Source organism: Cupressus sempervirens, chromosome 6, assembly GCF_028749045.1.
Source record: "Cupressus sempervirens isolate cs-2001-9-10 chromosome 6, ASM2874904v1, whole genome shotgun sequence".
In the NCBI taxonomy this organism is placed as follows: domain Eukaryota; kingdom Viridiplantae; phylum Streptophyta; class Pinopsida; order Cupressales; family Cupressaceae; genus Cupressus; species Cupressus sempervirens.
In genome coordinates this window covers 611,592,940-611,605,906 of record NC_143123.1, presented here as the reverse complement: position 1 = coordinate 611,605,906, position 12,967 = coordinate 611,592,940, and the positions used below count along the sequence as shown (strand labels likewise).

The 12,967-nt window shown below is 34.8% G+C and overlaps 1 protein-coding gene and 1 long non-coding RNA gene across 6 annotated transcripts in view; one reads left to right on the top strand and one right to left on the bottom strand.

Annotated features, from left to right (window-relative positions):
* Nucleotides 1-3,019, top strand: part of LOC149553721 (uncharacterized) — a 30,685-nt gene extending 27,666 nt beyond the window's left edge. Inside the window, exon 2 of one of the 2 annotated variants that reach the window (XR_016353145.1) lies at nt 2,780-3,019. This is a non-coding gene — a long non-coding RNA (uncharacterized LOC149553721). Of the gene's footprint in view, nt 1-2,747 lie in introns of both variants that reach the window. The other variant, XR_016353146.1, reaches the window with a different exon arrangement.
* Nucleotides 1-12,967, bottom strand: part of LOC149553720 (equilibrative nucleotide transporter 3-like) — a 105,119-nt gene that overhangs the window by 26,525 nt on the left and 65,627 nt on the right. The window lies entirely within an intron of this gene.

Genomic DNA, 12,967 nt, shown 5'->3' with positions numbered 1-12,967 from the left:
TGATTAAAAAAATTTGGTTGAGGTTGGAAGATTGATTTTTGAAGTTTGATCAAGTGTTTATGCCTTATTCCCACTCCTTTGCAACCTTCTATTGTGTGGAAGTGGTCAATTTTTTTTCTTTTTTTTTGTTCAGTTTTTTGAGTAAGTATTTTATTCTTTTTATTTCTTTTTAATTGTCCATATGAACTACTTATTCTTTTTCCATTTAATTTAATTTTGAATTTGTAAAATTTCTTGTCATAGGAACTACAATGGCATCTACCTCTTCCTCTATAGGAAATAATGAACAACGAAGAATAGATCCAAATTCTGATTTGCCTTTGTATGTTGATATTGTCAAACCCCCTCTAGGAGGTGATGCATTCTATGGGAAATGTCATGGTTGTGATGTAGAAAGGAATAGTTCATATTATCGAGCGATAGGCCATTTGTGTGGATACCCCAAAAGAGGTGTCAAGAAATGCCCTTAAAAAAGAAGCTCCTATACCACATGAAACAATATTAAAATATATCATAAAGCATGAAGAAGCAAAAGAGAGAGAAGCACATTGACAAAATATGCTCACTAAAAAATATCAAAGGGAATGCATCCTACATCTTTGAATATTGTGATAGAAGACCACCCTTTATACTACCACAATTGAGCATGAACTTGAAACTCAAGCACGTATTCCATACAAAAGAAAGGGACCTTTGGAAACTTCATTTCAAAATGAGAGTCAAGATATTGCTAACCAAGATATAGCAAGATGAATATATTTGAATGGGTTGCTTTCAATGTTTTTTTCTGTCTATACGAAGATGTTGAAAAATGTCAACGAAGCTCTACGAGGGTGTAAGGCCTTAGGTATGAGAAGATATGTAACAACTTGTTGGAAAGAGGGGTGAAGGGTGTTGAGGAAGCATTGAAGACCATAAGGTATTCATAGATTGTGACAGGGGGTATCGCTTGTTTTATATTGGTGGAAATATGCTAGAAATAGTCCTTTGATCAATGTTACACTAGTGCCCCATAAAGGGGCAATGTTTTTGAAATTCGTGGATTGCGAGAGGAAAGAAGAAGATGGGCAACTTATTGTTAATATTCTTATCTTTGTCATCGAGATAGTATTACGATAATAGATAAGCTTCTATTATTAGTTAATGGTTATCTATTTGTAATCTATTGTAAGTATTAGAATGTTTTTAATATTAGTTAGTCTATAGTTATCTGTTAGCATTCTTTAATTTTCTTTTAGCTAAAATAGAATATTTTTATTCTTTACGATCTTTTCCTAAGGAAACATCATTTTATTCTTTTGTATGTATTGACCTCTTAGTCTCTGTTAATATTAAGCAAATATTTACCAATTACTTCTTAATAATTAGTAGGACTTAGAAATGTTGTTCAAGTCATAAGGGACAACTGAAAGAATTATAGAGTTGTCAATTTTCTAGTTGAAGAGCAATATCAACATATCTTTTGGATACTTTGTGTTGTCCGTTCACTCATTCTTATGCAACAAAATATTGAAAGCAAATTAGGTGGATCAAAGAGGTGTATGCAAAGGCTGACGACATCTAGATGTTCCTCATAGACTACAAAATGTCTCAAGGAACTTTCATATTATTCTCAAATTTGGAGCTATTAAAGGTAATTGAACTTGAACTTGGAAGTAGTAATTTAATTTTAAGACAAGTATAATTTTACATTTTTTAATTTTTATAATCGGATTCTGTAATGTGAATTCTTTTTTGAACATTGTCTCTATTTACCTATATTTTTTTCTTTAAATTATATTATAGTTTGCTAAGATCTTTTTTGCATCAAATTTAATCATCCTAAGATGACTTGTGAAAATGAAACTGGTGCTTTGCAATGTTGTGATCAACAATAATTTGTCTATATGGTGGTGAAACAGCACTGAGAGGGCAATAAAAATTAAGTAAAGGATATTGGATGACTCATAGGGGAAATGTGAGGAGTATCTCCTTTACTTTATTGAGCCTATTATGGGCTTGCTTCACTACATTAACATAGATAGGCCTTGCATTGGAGAGGAGTATGATGGCATCGACTCACTGTTTGAGAAGATGAAGAAAATCATAAATGACAAAGAGGAAAACCTTGACGAAACATTCTTCAAACAATTGTAAGCAGTTGTTGTTGAATGATGGAAGAAGATAACCAACATCTTCATACTTGTACATTGATGCCAAAATATTATAGAAACCAATAGCTTGATATGTTGGGAAGGCTTCTTCCATATATAGATTTAGAGTTGTATGATGTGTACAAGGTAATATTCCTTAGACTCTTTCCTAATGATGATGAAGTAGATTTGATTACAAATGAGTTCATAATGTTTGTGAACGTAAGAGGACTAAGTAAAGATGCTCTTTATCATCAGTTTAGGAAGGATGCTTATAGTTGGTGGCACCTAATGGTCAACGATTTCAATTGTTGTAGCCTCTTGCAATCAAAATTATATCGCAAGTTTTATTGATAATTTTAACGTACTTTTTCTTCATAGCTTGCTAGTAATCTTATATCTTTCATCATTTTAATTTTTTTACTTTCTCATGTCTCCATAGGTGGCTAGTTCTTTTGCATTAGAAATAAATTTGAGCACACATTGTTTCATCCATCTAATAAAGTGCAATAGGTTGTAGTAAAAAAGAATGGAGAACTTAATATATGTGCAATGCAATTTGCGTACCCTTTCACACAAGCAAAATGAATACAAAGATGTGGGATATAAATGCAGGGGATACTGACTTGGATGCTTCCACTTCTCAGCTTGCAGTTGCTGAATTTGACTTGGACAGCGATAATGTTATTGGTGCATCTGATCCCATTGGCCAAGTGGCACTATTTGTGAATCAACTAACGCCATTGAAGAAGAAGAAGAAGAAGAAGAAGAAGAAGAAGAATCCATTAGATGATTGAAACTTAGTATAAAGTTCCAATTGTTACAAGTTGAAACAATGATACTTGAACTTGAAATTATCAATTTAATTTTTTGATGTTGAACTTGAATTTATGATGCTACAATGGTATGATCATGATGCTATGATTACACATTAATGATGCTTTTGTTGTTTATATGATATTATGTTACATTCTAATGCTTCCACTTCTCAGCTTGCAGTTGCTGAATTTGATTTGGACAACGATAATGTTATTGGTGCATCTGATCAGATTGGCCTTGGCACTATTTGTGAATCAACTAATGCCATTGAAGAAGAAGAAGAAGAATCCATTATATGATTGAAACTTAGTATAAAGTTCCAATTGCTGCAAACTGAAACAATGATAATTGAACTTGAAATTATTTTAATTTTTTGATGTTGAACTTGAACGTAATGATGCTACGATGGTATGATCATGATGCCATGATTACAAGTTAATGAGGCTTTTGGTGTTTATATGATATTATGTTACTTACTAATACCCAAAACCCATTCTAAACAATTTCCATGCTGGTAAACATGAACCCAAATGTGAACTTGAACTGGCAACTTAGAATATATCAATTCTTGAAGCTCCACTAGCTACTTTGATTTAGTTTATGAAGAATACACATTTTAAGAAGTTCACATTTCAAAGATAAGAAGGGAGCTAGTGTAGATAAAACTTAGTATAAATGGATTCCCAAATAATTATAGAGGATTTGGATCTTGGGAATCATACCCTTATTAAGTTCAAGAGACAAAGTGATTGAGTGCTATGGATGTAGTTCCACATGGAAGGCTAACCTATAATCTGGGAGATTAATATTTCAGTTCAAGATTTTGGAGAGATGGAATCCAGAGCTTAATTCAACTAAGGGCCATGCCTTTACAATGCTTACAAGGCAACCTATTCCAAAACATACTTCAGAAAAGGCTTCTAAACAATATATAGTTTTGCATTTCTTCTCTGTTTGTATGTTTTTACTCTCAATATCTAAGGGTTAAGAACAATTGCTAGAATAAGGCTTACCTTTTGTAATAAAGTCATCCGAATGACTTAGTAGTGTTAGAAAGGTTTGTTAATTTACAGTTGCTATATCTCTCAAATTTATAATAAGATGGGCCTCTTAGTATTGAGTACACTAATATTTCTGAATATAAAACATTCATATTTCAAGCTTCATTTTTTAGCAATCTTGACACTTGGGAAAGAGAAGAGAGAAGAAAGAAAACAGATATTCATTATTGTTGGGGATAGTTACATGATGTTTTAGGCTGAAGTCACAATTGAAAGTTAAAGGAAGTTGGAAAATACAATTTCAGGGTCAGTTGTTACAAGGCACAGCATAGCAAATTGGGGTGCTTCTAATCATCCTTGCATTGTTTATATCCATGACAAACGGGTTTTATTTTTTTGAAATTGATATCGTGTTTTTTGTTGTTGCAAATTTTGTTGTTTTGTATTGCTCTCTTGCCTTGTTTGGGTCTAATTCTATCATCTTTTTGTATGTGCTGGATAGATTAGAGGCAGAATGGAAAATTTGAAAGGAACAGCAGATCTTGCATTGCTAAGTGTAGAAGTTAAAAGCTATCTTTTATACTTAATCTCAAGATCTTAGTGGGAGTGAAGGAGGTTGAAATGTACCAACCTAGGCATTAATGTATGTTAGGCATAGGATGAGTGGAAAATTACTTGCTAGCAGCACAAAATTCTTTACTATGTAGTTGAAGTTCATGCTGGGTATATAGAGGGAAAAGTCCAATTACAGTTTCATAACTCATATGAATATGAGAATTAAGACTATTATTGCACAAATAATTAGTACAAACCAAAGATATTTGGGAAGAAAAAGTTATTATTGTAATTGGCTTATTTAGTGTTCCATGAAGCTGCGTTCCTCATAAAAACAAATTGTGTCCCCTGTAGGGGCCCCACACAACACCATCACTTCAGCCACCTTTGTCAAGGACTTTGCTAGCTTGCTTGCAATATGGAATGTGCCATTACATACCAATTGCAACATTTAACTTCAATCAAATTTGTTGGCCTTCCGTGGGCCCATTCATAGAGATGTTATATTGCGTATTTTTCTTTGAAGATTTAATTCACATCTATTTTTATATCAGCACTGCACCCCAACCATGGCTCCACTGCCATCCCCTCACCATCCCCAAATTTAGGCCTTAGTCCCTTGGTCCAAAATTGGTCCTCCCATCCCTACGTTAGGAAACTTTATGAAACTTAATAACAATTTTATTTAATGGACTAAGTTTTTATTTTAATACTACTTAAGTTGGTTAAATGGTGGTAGTTGAATTACTGATAAGTGGGAGATATTTTCAACAGCTAGTCAAATTTTGATATTGCTATCAGTATTCAACTGTATAGCGTCTTGAGTCAAACTCATTGACTCATGTTTCATGAGTTATGGTTTGCATGAACACATCTCTCATGAGAATGAATGGAACACTTAGAACTCATTGCATTACTTTTTATATTTGTTTATACTTTATAGTACATTACTTGAAAAACTCAGATTCAAAAATTACTTGGCAGCCCCAAAAATTTAAAAACTGAAGACTTGACAAAAATTCAACAACAGTTTGGCAATTTTGTCAAACATTTTAAAATACATCATTAAAAAAAAATATTCTTCAAAAACATACATTATTAAATATGTTGAGTATATTACGAATTTCCATTTACCTTACTAGATTCGCACCTAGTGGCCCAATATCCAATGATTATGTGCTCGGATACAGATCTGTATTTGGATGTTGTCCAAATAGTCTTCAGGTACCTGTCCACTATTTGTGGATGCATCTGGATGCACATCAAGTGAATCCATCTACATCCACAAGTTGTAAATCAATACCCAAACAACATCCAGGTGCACTTGGACAACATCCAAGTGCATCTGGCTAACTAAGTCACTTTTTGACTTAAAAATTACATTTTAGAGAGTTTTTATTGTATTTTATCCAACAATACCCTAAATGACCCTTTATGAGGCCTTTCATAGTAACAATTCTCATCTAGTCTTCATGTTGGCATTTCAAAGTGCAAGTGATTATTTTCAAAGGGGATCATTTGTGGGGTGCCAAATAGCTTCCACGAAGGAGATCTAAGCATCTAAGGTAAGCATTTGACCCTATTCTTGAGTCTTTTGACCCTATTCTTGAGTCTTTTAATGACTTTTTAATTTTTATTTTGATGGTTTCTTTCAAGTTTGTGATGAAAATTTTGAAGTTTTTTTCCAAATTTTTAATAGAAAATAAACAAGTTTAGCTCTTTGTTATAATGTTTTTGTATCTTTATTTTGCATTATGCTTGAATTTTTTAGTTTTTTTCTAATTTAAATTTATATAATTTCTTATAATTGCAAGAATGGACAGTAGTCAAAGTGCAGTGGTTGGGGAAGGAAACGATAAATTTCAAAATTGACATAGGATCTCCTTTATGGATACATAACACAAGGATTTCACAAGTTGCAGGAGGTAGGGGATATATTGGGGTTGTAATTATTGTAATTCGCCAAAAATAGCTCACATTTGTGAGTGAAACTTCACTTTATGGACCCTATTGGTAAAGGGATGGGAATGTGTGAAGGACCAAAGAAGGGGTTGTCTCCCGTACACATAGTAGGATTTTTAAAAGAACAAGAAGAGGCTAATAAAATGGTTCTATGAACAATAAAGTGCTTATACTGGTGGAGCCAAAAATTTAAAAACAATAAATTTACCCACTAATATAGTAGTGGCCTCCAAACATCCTTTCTTTCCTATGCACTTGTAAAAGAGGTCCATTGGACAAGGCATTTAAAACAGAGGCAAGAGATATTTCTGAATTGCATGTTGCCTCTATGCTATGGTCTTCCTTTCAACATGGTGAGATCATCATGTTGGTGAGAATTGTTGTTAGCAATCAATAATGCACCTCACAGCTTCACAAGTCTTGAGTTTGAAAACGTATGTACATCTTATTGCAATGAAAGAGGAATGCTATAGAGACCTCCCTTCAACCGATTAGAGATTCTTGGATTGAATCAAGTGTTTCTATTGTTTCCAATGGATGAAAGATATCAAAATCTGTCCATTTATTAATGTTATTGCAGTGTCCCCCAAAGGGGAAATGTGTTTGAGGGTATTTGATTGTGAAGGGGGAAGAGAAAGATGTAGAGTTTATTTTAGAATTCTCATTGAGTCCATAGAGATGGTTGGTAATGCGAACGTGGTCTAGGTAATTACAAACAATGCAAAAAATTGTAGGGATGTAGGTGCTTTGGTTTAGGGAAGATATGAGTACATTTTTGTACACCATGCAACATACACCCCCTGAGTACATTTTTGTACACCATGCAACATACACCCCCTGAGTACATTTTTGTACACCATGCAACATACACCCCCTCAACTTGGTGATGCAATAAATTGGCTCTCAAATAGAGTGGGAAAAACAAATATACAAAGAAGGCGAGGAGATCCATATGTTTGTAATGAACCACCAAATGACACAAGCAATATTTAGATCTCTCTCAAGATTGGAGTTGAAGGTAAATTTAATTTTATTAGTCATGTTCAATATCAATTTTTATATAAATTTGCTTATATTTGTCATTTTTTTGTTGTCTTATTTACATAGTCATATTGTTATTAACTTATTACTACAATGATCCTAGGTTTTTGAAAGTCAACTTGCATGTCATGCTATTGTTATGAGATGACTTTGAAGGTGCAAGAGACACTGGGTCAAATGGTTCTTTGCGACAAATGGGGTGCATGAAAAGCTTCAAATTTTGAGACGGCTCAAAAGGTCAAGTCATTGGTCTTGGATGGCAATTGATGGACCATGTGGAATATGTATTGGAATTCACTGAGTCTATCATGAAGATGCTTTGATTTTCTGAGATAGATGCACCTTGTTTAGGAGGATTGTTATTGTAAATTAATGTTGTATTAAATAGAGGAGATGAAGGCTCCTTATATACATTTATAAAGATGTTATTTCTAAAAGAAACAATCACAAACTAAAGACGAAAACAAAAACTACCTAATAAACTAAAGACTGACTAAGATGATCATTAAAGAAACACTACAGTATTCTAATACCCTCCATTAGTGGTCATCATCTAACTACCTTGTAGAAGACTATACATGTCCTGTGGTTATATGTGATGCCCCCATTTTAGTAGGTTCTTGTAGCTTGGCAATGCCAGTGCATCATCACGACCCTCGTCAACTGACAATTTGTTTTCAGGGTCTCTGTTGAGTGACTTGCTATTTATAGTAAGCCAATTTTGGGCGGTTAGTATTTTTAGCAGTGCAGTTAAGGCACATGGTGACTGACATCTTTAGTGTTTGATTGGGTCATTTAATGGAGCTTCATATTATAAGTTATTTATTGAGACTATCTTAATACATGACTATCATTATATTGTTATAATTTGATTGTGTGTTCTTGAAGGCTCTTAAGTGAAAATTGTGAAGAAGCTCTTGGGCGATTTGGTGTAATTGAGAAGCCAATTCTCATTTTTGGTTATAAAAATGGCTTCCATGAATAAACCTATTCATTCCATGTCATTTTCTTTTCATTCCATGTCATTTTCTTTTATCTCTTTGTGAATTTGTTGAGGGTTTCATTGGATTTTGGTGAGGACTAATTCCTCCTATCATTCACAATTTGAGCTATTGAAATGCATAGTGAATTGTGTTGCCATTCTGAATTCTGATTATCAATCAATTGTCGTTGTTTTATGACAATTGGATAACTGCTAAGTCTGAAAAGTGGCGTCCAAGTTGGAGGGCTACATTCACTGCTGATGCTGAGAGTTGAGGGAGATATCTATTATAATGTTGGACGTCCAACAGTGTTGAATTATTGTTGTTTTTCCCTAGCCGCTGAAGTGCAGATTGGGACTGTTATTGTCTTGTAGGGGCAATGTTGGCTCACTGTTGGATCTATCCAATTGGGTCTGAATTCCAATTGATTTTATCTTGGAGATTAACAACATTATTAGACATATTTGAGGGCTGTGATTACTGCGGTTGAGTTGCATGATTTTATTAGCTGCTGCAGGCCCATTTTAGATAACCTACCACTGTACCTAGGTGATGTTTGGCATTTCAAGGGCAGTGTACTACCTCATACTAACTGATATTGCAAATACTTAAAGTTGGCATTACACATTGCATATAAACTGGGTTCTTATAATTTCATTGTTTAATAAACCTGGTCGTTGTAATTGCAACTCTTTTATATTGCAATTGAAATTCAAAGTTGCAAGCATTCTATAAGAACAAGAAATGTAACAACTTATAATGCTTGCAACTTTGAATTTCAATTGCAATATAAAAGAGTTGCAATTACAATATTTGAAAATACAAAAAAACATATATATTGCAAAAACTAAAAAAAATATTAGAGTGGGTTCCTTCCAACTAGCAAGGAATTGGGGTTCAACATGGCACAAAGATTCATTCCTGGTATGCACTACACCTGCAGAGGTCATAATTCTCTGCCTGGTGATGGAGAACTTGAGATACAATTTGGCAACATAGGTGATAGGGGTGCTGGTGGATCTAGAGGTTCTGGTGGTATAGGTTACAGGGACGCTGGCACTGGTTCTAATATTGACAGGGAGGCCAAGGAGACATTGAGAAACCTGTTGTCGATGTGCTGCCACAACTATCTGATACTTTGCAGTGGACTGCACTCCCTAGAGGTCGGAGTAGAGAGGAGGCACTAGGAGTGATTTTGTTAGTTTACATAGGTCCAAAGTTGATAACAGGTCTAGAGTTGAGGACAAGATTCAAGTTGAGGACAAGATTAGAGATGATGACAGGATTGACGAGACCGGACATACAGGTGCTTATGATAGGCGACAATGGCCTACTTTCTTGAGACCTGAGGTTGACATGGCTAGTACTGAGAGGTTGTGCCATTTGCTGATCATGTTGTTTCTCACTATGCTGAGTGGGATGCTCTTCCACTGGCCATCAAGCAAAATATGAGCTTTGACAAATTTCTTACATAGAAGCGGGAGCACACTAGAGGTAGGCATGCACCTGAGAGACAGAGGCCTAGACAAATTGATTTGAGAGAGGCAACCAGCAAGATGACCTTGACATACTTTGATGGCAGTGACAAGGTTACATTACAAGCTTGGGTTCATAAGCTTGATACTTATCTTGCATTGCGTCCCATGACCAAGGAAGATGCCATTCGCTTTGCTATGCTGCATTTGGATGGAGGAGCTCATGACTGGTGGTACCATGGGCTAGTTTTTCTACATCACAATTAGATAGTTTCCTATAGGAGTTTGTTGACAGGTTGGTAGAGTGGTTTGATAGGAAGGACCCTAAGACTTACTTCAGAGAGTTGGCACAATTGAAATAGATAGGCGGCCTTGAGGCCTTTATCAGTGAGTTTCAGTGGCTATCTGTGATAGCATGATATTTCTGAGAGGAGATGAGTCATGCTTTTTATTAAGGGTTTAGTTGAGCTACTCAGAGGGTGGGTTAAGTCCTTGGATCCACCTACCTTACAAGAAGCAATGAAAAATAAAGGAATCTTGGCTCATCTACTCCACAAAGCAAGTTTTCTTCAAAACCTAGTACTTAATCATATGATAGGGCAGCCCCTAAGAAAGATGATAGAGTTGATTCTAAGCGTCCCATGGTAGCCCCTTTAGATCAAGAGACTTTGAATGGTCTAAGTAGGAGGAGACTATGTTTTTATTGTAAAGGGCCCTATGATGAAAAACATGATTGCCCTATGAAGCCTAAGGGTACAAATAAATGATGGAGCGGTTCTATGATGATGAGGACAGTTCTGATTTTTCTGGACAGCCAGTTGATAATGAGCACATGACACATGAGGCTTCAGGTCATGGTGACGAGGTAATAGATGATTCTAACCTCAAGGTATTTTACCTTTCTAGCATGAGAAAGGAAGGTGCTTCTAGGATGCATGGACTTTTGGCAGGGCAGCATTTTATTTCTCTCTTTGATACAGGTGCTATACATAATTTCATTGATTGACTTTTGGTGCCAAGAGAGGGATTAACACATAAGACTTTGAGGGACTTAAAGCAAAGGTGGCTGATGGTTACACCCTTAGGAGTAGCAAGATGATTTTTGAGCTTCACATGAAGCTAAATAATTTTTCTTTTAAGGCAGTTTTTTATGTGGTAGACATAAGCACTGATGTGGTACTTAGCATGAGTTGGTTGCATACCATTGAGGATATTTATATCAGCACTAAAAAGATGGAGATGAGATTTATTAAGAACGGAAAAACACATTCTTAAAGCCATAAGAAGTAGTAATCTGAAGGTGATTTCTTTCAGGCGTATGCAACATCTTGTACGACACGATGATGTAGTTGATTGGGCAGTAGAGTGTATGATGTTTACATTAATGGGACAAAATTGACTTTGAGTACCAGTTACCACTCCTAGATTAATGGTCAGACTAAGATTGTTAACAAGTGGGTAGAAGGCTATCTATGGAATTATGTATCAACTCAGCAACGGGCTTGGGTGAAGTGGATATATCTATGTGAGTACAGTTATAATTCCACTCACTTTGTGTCTATTTAGATGTCCCCATTTAGAAATTTGTATGGGTATGAGTCCCCCTAGTTTCATGGGCTTGCTATGCAACGACAGTAGGGTACCTAGTGTAGGTGGTTTGCAACAAGATAGTCAGGATATTATGAGGGCACTGAGGGACAATATTCTGAGGGCATATAATCAACTAAAGCAGTATGTTGATCAAAGGATGACAACCCAAAATAGATTGCAAAAAGTCACAATTTTTGAGGCAAAAATTTCAAAAACACAAAACATAATCCAAGACACGAATTAGAGAGTGCAAAACGTCATTGTGGAGGAAAAATGGTAAAACCCAACAGATAATTTTTAAGAAAAAATTATTAAAACCAAACTGAGAATTTTTGATGAAATATTTGTTAAAACACAACAAATAATTTTTGAGGAAGAATTCTTAAAAGTTAAAACCCTATAGATAATATTTGAAGGGAGATTTGAAAACCCATCAAAAATATTTTAATGGAAAAATTGTGAAAATCCATAAGAGAAACCTTCATGTGGCAAAACATGAGACTTCACCTAGTAAAACAACATAGGCAAGTACATTCAACAAAATGCACATGTAAGCAACCTTCGAAAATTAGACTTTTGCTCAAACCATGAAATCACATGATAAAAGGCCTTGACCAAACTCATCTTTTTAGCTAAAATCTTCAAAAACGAACCACAAATTTTTCATCAAATACCTCAATGATTTTTATTTTAAAAATTGAAAAACAAATCTGGAAAGAAAATCCCAATTAGAAGAGGCTCAAAGTTTTCTTAAAAAACTCACCAAATTTTATGAAATCCCATTGACGTGCTCTAATACCATGTTATGGTGAATCGATGGTATATTAAATAGAGGAGATGAAAGCTCTTTAGATAGATTTACAAAGATGATGTTTCTAAAAGAAACAATCGCGAACTAAGGACAAAAACAAAAACTACCAGATAAACTAAAAAATAAGATGACCATAAAAGAAATATTACAATATTCTAATAGGGATGTCTATGATGGCATGGACACAATTGTGAGAGTAAAATTGACAGTAAAAAAACATGAGGATGAACTCATAGAATGTAAAATCTTTTGAAAAAAGGTGGGATCAGTCTTTCATTATCGTTGGGAAAAGATGACCACCCCATTGGACCTCCTTGCATATGCCCTATCTCTAAGTTACTATAGTCAGAAGTACTTTCTAACCTAGGGAGATTATTAGCGTATAGAGTTGTTGAAGTTGCTAATGGGTACAAGAGGGCATTTACTAGACTCTTCCAAGATATAGTCAGGAAATAGTTTGGCATGTTTGTCTCAAGAAGTCATACTCCTATAGCTATTAATGACCAATTTGACATGGATGTTGCACATGGTGGTACCTCCATGGTCAATGTGATTTGTACTTCCAACCTCTTGCAATCAAGATCCTCTCACATGTTTT